The 10,688-nt window shown below is 36.4% G+C and overlaps 1 pseudogene; it reads left to right on the top strand.

The window, feature by feature from the left end:
• Positions 1–5,593: 5,593 nt before the first annotated feature.
• Positions 5,594–6,517, top strand: LOC125124085 (olfactory receptor 4C16-like; annotated as a pseudogene).
• The last annotated feature ends 4,171 nt before the right edge of the window (positions 6,518–10,688 follow it).

Genomic DNA, 10,688 nt, shown 5'->3' with positions numbered 1-10,688 from the left:
AATGGAATATTATATAGTCTTTTAAAAAGGAAATCCTCCCATATGCAAAACTTGGATGAACCTGGTCAACATTACGCCAAGTGAAATAAGACAGATAGACAGGGACAAATACTGTATGAGTCTACTTATAGGAGGTATACACAAGAGTCAAACTCATACAAACAGCATGATGGCAGTTGCCAGGACTAGGGAAAATTTTTAATTATAGAAGATGAATAAGTTCCAGAGTAAGTATAAAACGTGCTTATGGTTAATATTATTCTGTTGTGTAATTTAAAGTTTATTAAGTGGGTGTTTCTCAAGTATTTTTATCACAATAAAAACTTTATAGAATAAGTAAATATTTAAAAGAATTATCTTCTCTCAAAAAACAATGTCTTCAGATATAAAAAGGAATATATAGAGAGGAAAATAAGATAGAAAAAGATAATCAACATCAAATGCCATTAAAGAATTGCAACTAAAACAAGATGCACCTATGCACCTATAAAAAAGATGACACCAGGCACCTATAAAAAGCCACATCGGAAACACTACAACACCAGCAAGCATATAGAGCAACTGAAAATCTCATGCATTGCCTATCAAAATACAAAATGGAATAGCCACACAGAAAGACGCTTTTGTGTTTTACAAAACCTAACCTACATAAACCCAACAATCTCACAACACAGTATTTGCAAATGAATTGAAAACTTATGTTTCACAAAAACCTGTACACAGATATTTACAGAAACGTTAATTCATAATTACTAAGATTTGGACTCAATCAAGATGTTCTTCAATATGTGCAAAGGTAAACGAACTGTGCTTTCCCCATGATGAAATATTATTGAGCACTAAAAAAAATTTTAAAAGCACTATCTAGCCATGAAAAGACACAAAGGGATTTTAAAATGCATACTACTGAAATGAAAGAGGACAATCTGAAAAGGCAACATACTGTAGGATTCCAACTATGTAAGATTCTGAAAAGAAAAAAAAAGGAATAAAATAAAGAGATCAGTGCTTGGCAGGAGTTGGAGAGAGGGAGGTGTTAACCGAAAATAATAAAAGAGCCAGTTATTTCACCAGTAAAACAGGTTTATTCAGGAACAGGGAAGAATTGCAATTAGAAACATGTAACTCCATGAACCACATGTAAACCTGTAAAGCAAAGAAGAGGACACTCTTTTATAGCAAAGGGGCAGTTAGGAGAGGCTGTTATAAACAACAAGTTCACTGGAGGACACTGGGAGCTTGACTCCAGTGGCTTTTTCACCTGAATTTAAGTCTCTTGTTGACTGAGTGTTGCCAGGCAAGACATCTTCCTCCTGCTGGTGGCAGTGAAGTATCACATCCCACCAGAGATACAAGCCACATCTCTTTCTGTGGGATCTGCGTTGACAGTATATGTAGGAGCTCCCCCTTCTGGCTTCCAGTTTAGTGGGGCTTCCCTTTATTAAGTTTAATAAGACGGATGAATAGGCAGAACACAGAGGACTTTAAAGCACTGAAATTATTGCGTATGATATTATAATGGTGGTTACCTGTCATTATACACAGATCCAAACCTACGGGGTGTACTATACCAGGACTGAACCCTGAACGTAACCTATGGACTGTGGCTGATTATGGTGTGTCAATGGCATATCAGTTTCCTTGACTGTAACCACAAGCACTGCTCTAGTTCAGCATGTTGAGGCAGGGAGAGGTTTTGTGTGTGAGGAGCAGGGAGGCAAAAGGTTCGTGGGTACTCTGCATTTTCCACAAAATTTGCTGTGAACTTTAAACTGCCAAGAATAAAAATCTATACAAATTCCCATCGTGGCTCAATGGAAACGAATCTGACTAGTACCCATGATGGCACAGGTTCGAGCCCTGGCCTTGCTCAGTAGGTTAAGGATCCAGTGTTGTGGTGAGCTGTGGTGTAGGTCACAAATGCAGCTAGGATCCCATGTTGCCAGTGGCTACAGCTCCAATTCGACCCCTAGTCTGGGAACCTTCGTAAACTGCAGGTGCAGCACTGAAAAAACAACTAAAAAAAAATCTATAAATATGCTATGTTTACACCCATAATTGAAAAAAGTATTAAGCTGCACTTCATTAAAATCAATTATCTCTGCTCTGCAAGAGACACTGTTAAGAAAATGAAAATACTAGCCACAGACTGAAAGCAATTGTACCAAAACACATATCTGACAAAGACCCATAACCAAAATGTACAAAGAACAGTTAAGAGCAACAAGAAAACTAGCAATCCAATTTTTTAAAAAATGGGCAGATGATTAGTCTAGACATATCACCAAAGAAAACATATTGATGAAAAATAAGTGTATGGAAAGATTAACAACATCATATTTTGTTAGGTTATTGCAAATATAACAATGATGAGATAACACATATAGTTTTTTTAGGTTCCACATATAAGTGATATAATACAGTATTTATCTTTCTCTATATGACTTATTTCACTTAGCACAACACTCTCCAAGTCCATCCATGTTGTTGCAAATGGCAAAATTTCATTTTTATGGCTGAATAGTATTCGTGTGTGTATGTGAATACATGTATTATTTATCCATTCATCCGTTAATGGATACTTAGATTGTTTTATATCTTGGCAATTGTAAATAATGCTGCTATGAATATTGGGGGTGCAGGTATAAATGGTATTTCAGTTTTCTTCAGTTATATACTCAGGAACGGACTTAGTGAATCATATGCTAATTCTATTTTAGCATTTGAAGAACTGCCATGCTATTTCTATACTGGCTGAACCAATTTATATTCACACCAACAGCAAACAAGACTTCCCTTTTCTCTATATACTTGCCAACACTTGTTATTTTTGTTCTGTTTGATGAAAGCCATTCTGATAGGTATAAGATGATACCTCATTGCAGTTCTGATTTGAATTTCTCTATGACTAATGATGTCGAGTATCTTTGCATGTGCCTATGGCCATCTGTATGTCTCTGGGAAAAAAAAAAAGTCTATTCAGAGCTTCTGCCTATTTTTTAACCTGGTTGTTTGTTTTATATTGAGCTGTATGAGTTGTTTATATATTTTAGACATTAACCCTTATCAGTCATATTATTTACAAGTGTTTTCTCCCAATCATTCGGTTACTTTTTTGTTTTGTTGATGATTTCCTTTGCTGTGAAAAAGCCTTAAACAGGCCACATTTGTTTATTTTTGCTTTTATTTCTATTGCCTTGGAGACAGATTCAAAAATACTGCTGAAATTTATGCCAAACAGTGTTCTGCCTATGTCCTCTTCTAGATATGGATTCAGGTCTTACATTTAATCCACTTTGAGCTTCTTTGTATATATAGTGTTAGAGAATGTCCTACTTTCATTATTTTACAGGTAGCTATGCAGTTTTTCCAGCACCACTTTCTGAAGGATTCTATTTCTTCTATTGTATATTCTTGCTCCCCTTGCCATAGATTAATTGACAATAAGTATGTGGGTTTATTTCTCGGTTCTCTATTCAGTTCCACTGGTTCATCTGTCTGTTTTTATGTCAGTACCATACAGTTTTGATTACACAAGCTTTGTAGTATAGTTTGAAGTCAAGAAGAATGATACTTCTAACTTTGTTATTTTTTCTTAATGTTGTTTCATCAACTCGGAAACTTCATGGTTGCATATAAATTTTAGGATTATTTGTTCTAGTTGTTTGAAAACTGTCATGGGTATTTTGATAGTGATTGCATTCAATCTGTATATTGCTTTGGATAGTATGCATTTTTTTTTTGTCTTTTGTCATTTTAGGGCCACACTCACGGCATGTGGAAGTTCCCAGGCTAGGGGCTAAATGGAGCTGTAGCCACTGGTCTACACCAGAGCCACAGCAACAGGATCTGAGCCACATCTGTGACCTACACCACAGCTCACGGCAACACCAGATCCTTAACCCATTGAGCGAGGCCAGGGATCGAGCCCACAACTGCATGGTTCCTAGTCAGATTTGTTAACCACTGAGCCACAACAGGAACTCGGATAGTATGGATATTGTAACAATATTAATTCTTCCAATTTAAGTCCATTACTATTACTGCATTATTTTCAATTTCTACCTTTAAGTCTGCTAATACCTGCTTGATATATTTAGGTGCTCCTAAATTGGGTGCAGAAATATTAATGATTATAATATCTTCTTGTATGAATCCTTTATCATTAAATAATTCCCTCCTTTGTCTTTTTTTATAGAATATTTTAAATTTTATATTGTCTGATATGAGCATTGCTGCCTCTGATTAAAACTATCATTTTCAGTAATTATTCTCAAATATAATTGCACAGATTTAGCTTGAAATTCTTATTTTTAAAAAAATTACTGAAAATGTGAAAATGTTTCCCTGTATATCCTATGGCTATTGGGATTTCAACATTATGTAAATTCTAGACACCACAACCTGAGATAGCATTACTAATCTATTAGAAACATTTTTCATTATTATCATCACTTTCTGGTACTCCCTGGATTTCTTTTTTTTTTTTTTTTGTCTTCTTGTCTTTATAGGGCTGCACCTGTAGCATATGGAGGTTCCCAGGCTAGGGGTCCAATCAGACTGTAGCTGCCGGCTTACACCACAGCCACAGCAATGCCAGATCTGAGCCACATCTGCTACCTACACCATACAGCTCATGGAAACCCAGATCCTTAACCCACTGAGTGAGGCCAGGGATCAAACCCATGTCCTCATGGATGCTAGTTGGGTTCACTAACTGCTGAGCCACGACAGGAACTCCAACTTTTTTTTTTTTTTTTGGTTTTCAATTTAGCATAGAATAAGGAAAATGTGTGGAATGAGAACAAACTATGGAATAAAACAGTTTTAGTACAGTTCTCAGTACTGAAATTATTAAATGTATAACCTAGGCAAGCAGCTTAACTTCTGTGAGTTCCAGTTTCTTTTTCTACAAAATTCCATTTTGAATACCAATTTCGTGGAATTATTATATGAATTAAAAGCTGAGTTATGAAAAGCGACAAACACAGAGCCTAGTATATAAAAGCTAATCAATAAATACTTGGTAAACAAAATTGTTTCAATAAATTGTTTCCTTCAAGATATGTCTTTTACTAACATGAATTAAAAATAAATGGAAGTGAATTTGACAAATAAGAGATACATATTGTTTGTACAAAGAGTTCCATATACATATTAATCATCAGATCACTTGCAGTATGTCTGTAGCTCCAGGTGAGGAATGCCTGGAGCCCATAGAATAGAACCTCTGGTTTCAAGCACCACAGTGTTTTCCCTGGATTTGTAGAGAAAAAAATCAAAAGAGCTAGCAAAGTTTGTTTCCTAATGTAGAAGTGTGTTTAACTAGTTTTATAGGAAAGTTTAACATTCACAAGCTTATATGAGACTCATAATGACCCTATGAAATGCTCATTACAAATTGAAGAACAAAGTGTTATTATCAAGAAGAAATGAGCAAAATACATTATTAGGAAACCAAGCTAGAATATACCTAATAAGCATATTTATATTTACTTAAAATATTTCATAATATCATATATCACAACATACAGTAATTTATTTTTTTGCAGATAATCCATTTCACTCATCCTTTCTCCTCATTTATGAAATCATGCGGCTGAACAATAATGTGACTGAGTTCCTTCTACTTGGGTTGACTCAGGATCCTCTTAGGAAGAAAATCATGTTTGTCACTTTCTTGATTTTCTACTTGGGGACATTACTGGGGAACCTGCTCATTATTACTACCATCAAGACCAGTCAGGTACTTGGGAGTCGAATGCATTTCTTCCTTTTCCACTTTTCCTTATCTGATATCCTCCCCTCTACTTCCATAGCCCCTAGAATGACTGTGGATGCCTCATGAAGAAGACCACTATCTTTCAGTGAGTGCATGATCCAAGCCTTTTCATCCAGTGTATCTGGCTGCCTGGAGATCTTCATCCTCATCCTCATGGCTGTTGACCGCTATGTGGCCATCTGTAAGCCCCTGCACTACACGACCGTCATGAGCCATCGAGTCTGTGGTGTGCTGATGCCTGTGGGCTGGGTCAGATCCTGTGTGCATTCTTCAGCTCAGAATTTTCTAGCCTTGAATTTACCATTCTGTGGTCCCAATGTGATCTATCACTGTTTTTGTTTCCTGGGGTCTTTGCTGAAACTTGCCTGTGCAGACACCTATGTGACCAACCTACTCTTGGTGTCCAACAGTGGAGCCATCTGTACAGTGAGTTTTGTCATGCTGATGGTCTCCTATGTCATCATCTTGTATTCTCTGAGAAACCACAGTGCAGAGGGGAGGAAAAAAGCCCTCTCCCCTGCATCTCCCCATCACTGGTCATCTTTTCTTTGGTCCTTGCATATTTATATACACACGCCCTGCAACCACCTTCCCCATAGATAAGATGATAGCTGTGTTTTATACAATTAGAACACCTTTGTTCAACCCTCTGATTTATACGCTGAGGATGCAGAATGAAAAAATGCCATGAGGATGCTATGGAGCAAGAAGTTGATCTCAGATGTCAAAAGATGAGTGAAGTTTCAAAATTTTCTTCATAGTTTAGATTGAATTCGAAATCCCTGGAGAATAACATTTCATACTGTGGTGTTAATATAATCCTTTCATAGGAATTGGTATTAGTTTCCTTCAGGAAAATAAACACTGTAAACACATACCCTGATTAGTGTCCACTCAATTTTATGTAGAGAATTAAACAGCACCAGGTATCAACAGGAATGCAGATCCATTGCCTTGGATGTTTTTCACTACTGAGTCTCTGCCCCTCTTGCCTGCCTAACAGTGGTTTTGATCTGTTCTTCCTGCCCCATGTTGACTTCTGGTCTTCTCTGTTTATAGTTATTTACACTTTTTTTTCTGGAATTAGTTTTTTTTATTTTATTTTTTAATTTTTTTATTTTTTAAAATTGTAATCAATTGTTATTTCCCCAAAACATTTTTTTCTACTGTACAGCATGGTGACCCAGTTGCACATACATGTATACATTCTTTTTTCTCACATTATCATGCCCCATCATAAGTGACCAGACATAGTTCCCAGTGCTACACAGCTAAAATATACAAAACTTATACAACTCAACAGCAAAAAAAGCCAACAACCCAATGGAAAAATGGGCCAAAGACCTGAATAGACTGTTCTCCAAGGAAGATATACAGACGGCCAACAAGCACATGAAACAATGCTCAACATCCCTGATTATTAGAGAAATGCAAATCAAAACTTCCATGAGATACCACCTCACACCAGTCAGAATGGGCATCATTAATAAGTCCACACATAACAAATGCTGGAGGGGGTGTGGAGAAAAGGGACCCCTCCTGCACTGTTGATGGGAATGTAAGCTGGTACAACCACTATGGAGATCAGTATGGAGGTACTTTAGAGAACTATACATAGATCTACCATATGACCCAGCAATCCCACTCTTGGGCATATATACAGACAAAACTTTCCTATTTACACTTTTAAATGCTTACATCCGCAGCCTGACAGGCTCTTCCAAAGAGCCAGACTGATCTCTTTCAAATAGTGGTGTTTATTATACACTTTGGTCACATCTGTCAGATCATAGACCTTCAACTTATTGTTCTTCCTGACTCAGCAGAAAGTACCAGATCCAATAATACAGAATCTTAATGTTGTAAGAACAAATGTCCAACCTTTTGGTATTATACTTTGAATTCTTACCATATGTTCCCCTAGATCCTTCTAACAGTGACAGAATATGGAGATATAATTCTACTTCTGATTTTTTTTTTCTTTGACTTTAGGAAGGCTTTGGCTATTGGGTATATACTTATAATGGTATTCTTTTGGTACAATTTATGTTCCTAATTTGATCCTTTACTGAATGTGAGGGTCGTATAAGTTTCTCTTGAAATATACAAGAGAAATAATTACTATTTTAATATTCACTTATTGTTACTGCAAAATTAAGAAATATATCACCCAAATTAAGGGTGATATATTTATATTAAGGGTGACATACTTCTCTGGAAATAGTGTAGGCAGTTGATGTTACTGCATGCTAACATATTAACTGATTAAAGTAAATAATTAAATACTCAGAGGAGGACCTTATGTTTTGAAACAGCAATACTTATATCACAGGCATAAATTATGAATTCCATCCTGCAATCACCCTCCTTGGTATTTACCCAAACGCATTAAAGACTTCTATTCACACAAATATCTGCATTCATTTTATAGCAATTTTATTCTTAATTGCCAACATTTAGAAACAATTAAGATATCCTTCAATGCGTGAATAAACTGGAATATCCAGACAAATGAATATTATTCAATGCTAAAAAAAGAAATGAACTATCAAGCCATAAAAAGATATGAAGAAAACTTATTGCATTTTATTAAGTAAAAGAAACCAGTCCGAAAATGCTACATACTGTATGACAGCCATTATATCATTCTGGAAAATGACAAAACTATGGAGACAGTAAAAAGTTCAGTGGTTGCCAAGGGGTCAAGTGGAGGAAGGGACGAACAGGTGAAGCAGGGAAACTATTCTGTATGGTCCTATAATGATGGATATCACATGTGTGTCATTATACATTTGTCCATATCCATGTGATGCACAACGCCAAGAGTCAACTCTAACGTAAACTTGGGGCTTTGGCGGATAGTGATGTGTCAATGTAACTTCATCAAGTGAACGAATGTATCCCCTCTGTGGGTTGTTATGAATGAGGAAGGCAGTGCATGAATGGGACAGGGCATACATGCAATATCTCTGTATCTGCTGCTCAATTTTGCTGGGAACCTAAAACTCCTCTTAAAAAAAAAAAAGCCGTTTAAAAAAAGATGTCATGAGAGAAGACAGAATGTAATAGTAAACAATAGTAAACAAACAAACAAACAAAAAAACCTCCTCACCTCAAAAGAACAGAGGAAAGAAAGAATATATGATAGAAAGGGAACAATGAGAAAGTAAACTGTGATAGGATGAACTTAAATCCAAAAACGAAGGAGTTGTGATGCATCGGAAACAAATCCAACTAGGAACATGAGGTTGCAGGTTGGATCCCTGGCACTTGCTTAGTGGGTTAAGGATCCTGAGCTGTGGTATAGGTTGCAGATGCAGCTCGAATCTGGTGTTGCTGTGGCTGTGGCATAGCTGGTGGCTGCAGCTCCGACTTGACCCCTAGCCTCAGCACCTCCATATACTGTGGGTGCTGCCCTAAAAAGACAAAAAGAAAAAACAATGTTAACAATCCCATTATATGCAAATATGCTGCATTTAAAAGACAGAAGTTATCAGAATACACATAAGAGAAGAATCATCAGGAAAGAAAAGTAATGCATTAGTGAGGCACATCTCAGCATGATGAATCTCAAAAAGAATACCTGCACGAGTGAGAAAATGCTATGATTCAATTTATATGAAGTTCTAGAATAGGCAAAACTAAGAGTGATATAAATCAGAACAATGGTTGTAGTCAGTTGACTGAAAGGGGCATGACAGTTATATGAATATATACATTGATCAAAACTCATCTGACCATATGCCTAAAATATATATATTACATTGTTGGTAATGTAATGCTCAGAGAAAGAATTCTATTGTAAAACAAACTTACTATGTCCAAGTCTCAATAGAAAAAATGCTTGTCAAATCTAGTGATCATTTCTAGAGAAAAAAGCAGAATGACAACTGTCATTAAGAATCACATTCCCATGGATAAAAGATATATAGAAATGTTATTGAAAATTGGTACACAGGAGTTCCCATAGTAGCTTAGAAAAAATGAACCTGACTAGTATCCATGAGGATGAGGGTTCAATCCCTAGCCCCTTTGGTGGGTTACGGATCTGGCCTTTCTGTGGCTATAGTGTAGGCTGGCAGCAACAGCTCTGATTTGACCCTAGTCTGGGAACTTCCACATGCCATAGGTATGGCCCTAAAAAGAAAAAAAAAAAAGTACACAATAGTAATTTTTAATAGTTACATTGGACTTACCCCAAACGGAAAACTTTTGTACTAAAATCTATGTTATTTTGTGCAGCCCTAAAAAGACAAAAGACAAAAAAAAAGGGAAAGAAATACTGATTCTTACCACACAGTGAAGGAAACCTTAGAAACATTTTGCCAAGTGAAAGAAGCGTGTTGCAGAAGAGAACATATCATATGAAATGTCCAGAAAAGAAAATCTTTATAAACTAATATTTGACTAGGGCTGCCAGTGACAGTGGTACAAAGGAATGAGGAGTGACTGCTAATGAGTATGGGTTCCTTGGGGGTGACAAATATATTGCAAAATTAGACAGTGTTGATGGTTGCATAGACATCTATACTAAGAACCACATACACCTCAAATGAGTGAATTATATTCTATATGAGCTATAGCCTAATAAAGCTGTTAAAAATACTAAATCTAGTAATCATTTCTACAAAAATAAAAGACCACACAGTAGCTTCCATTAGAAGCTTTTTCTTCTTCATTTTTTTTTTTTTTTTGGCTGCATGCAACATGCAGGAGTTCCCGGGCCAGGGATCAAACCTGCACCACAGCAGTGACAATGCCAGATCCTTAATTCACTGAGCCACCAGGGGAATGTTTCCCAGGAGTGCCTCACATTGGACCCCTGGACCCATTGCCCAGGAACTAATGAATCCACAGCTGCAGCCAAAAATAAATAAATAAATAAATAATCTTCTGTCCCTAAATG

This window comes from Phacochoerus africanus, chromosome 4 (genome assembly GCF_016906955.1).
Source record: "Phacochoerus africanus isolate WHEZ1 chromosome 4, ROS_Pafr_v1, whole genome shotgun sequence".
In the NCBI taxonomy this organism is placed as follows: Eukaryota; Metazoa; Chordata; class Mammalia; order Artiodactyla; family Suidae; genus Phacochoerus; species Phacochoerus africanus.
The sequence above is the reverse complement of the archived record's forward strand: the minus strand, read 5'-3'. Positions and strand labels throughout refer to the sequence as shown.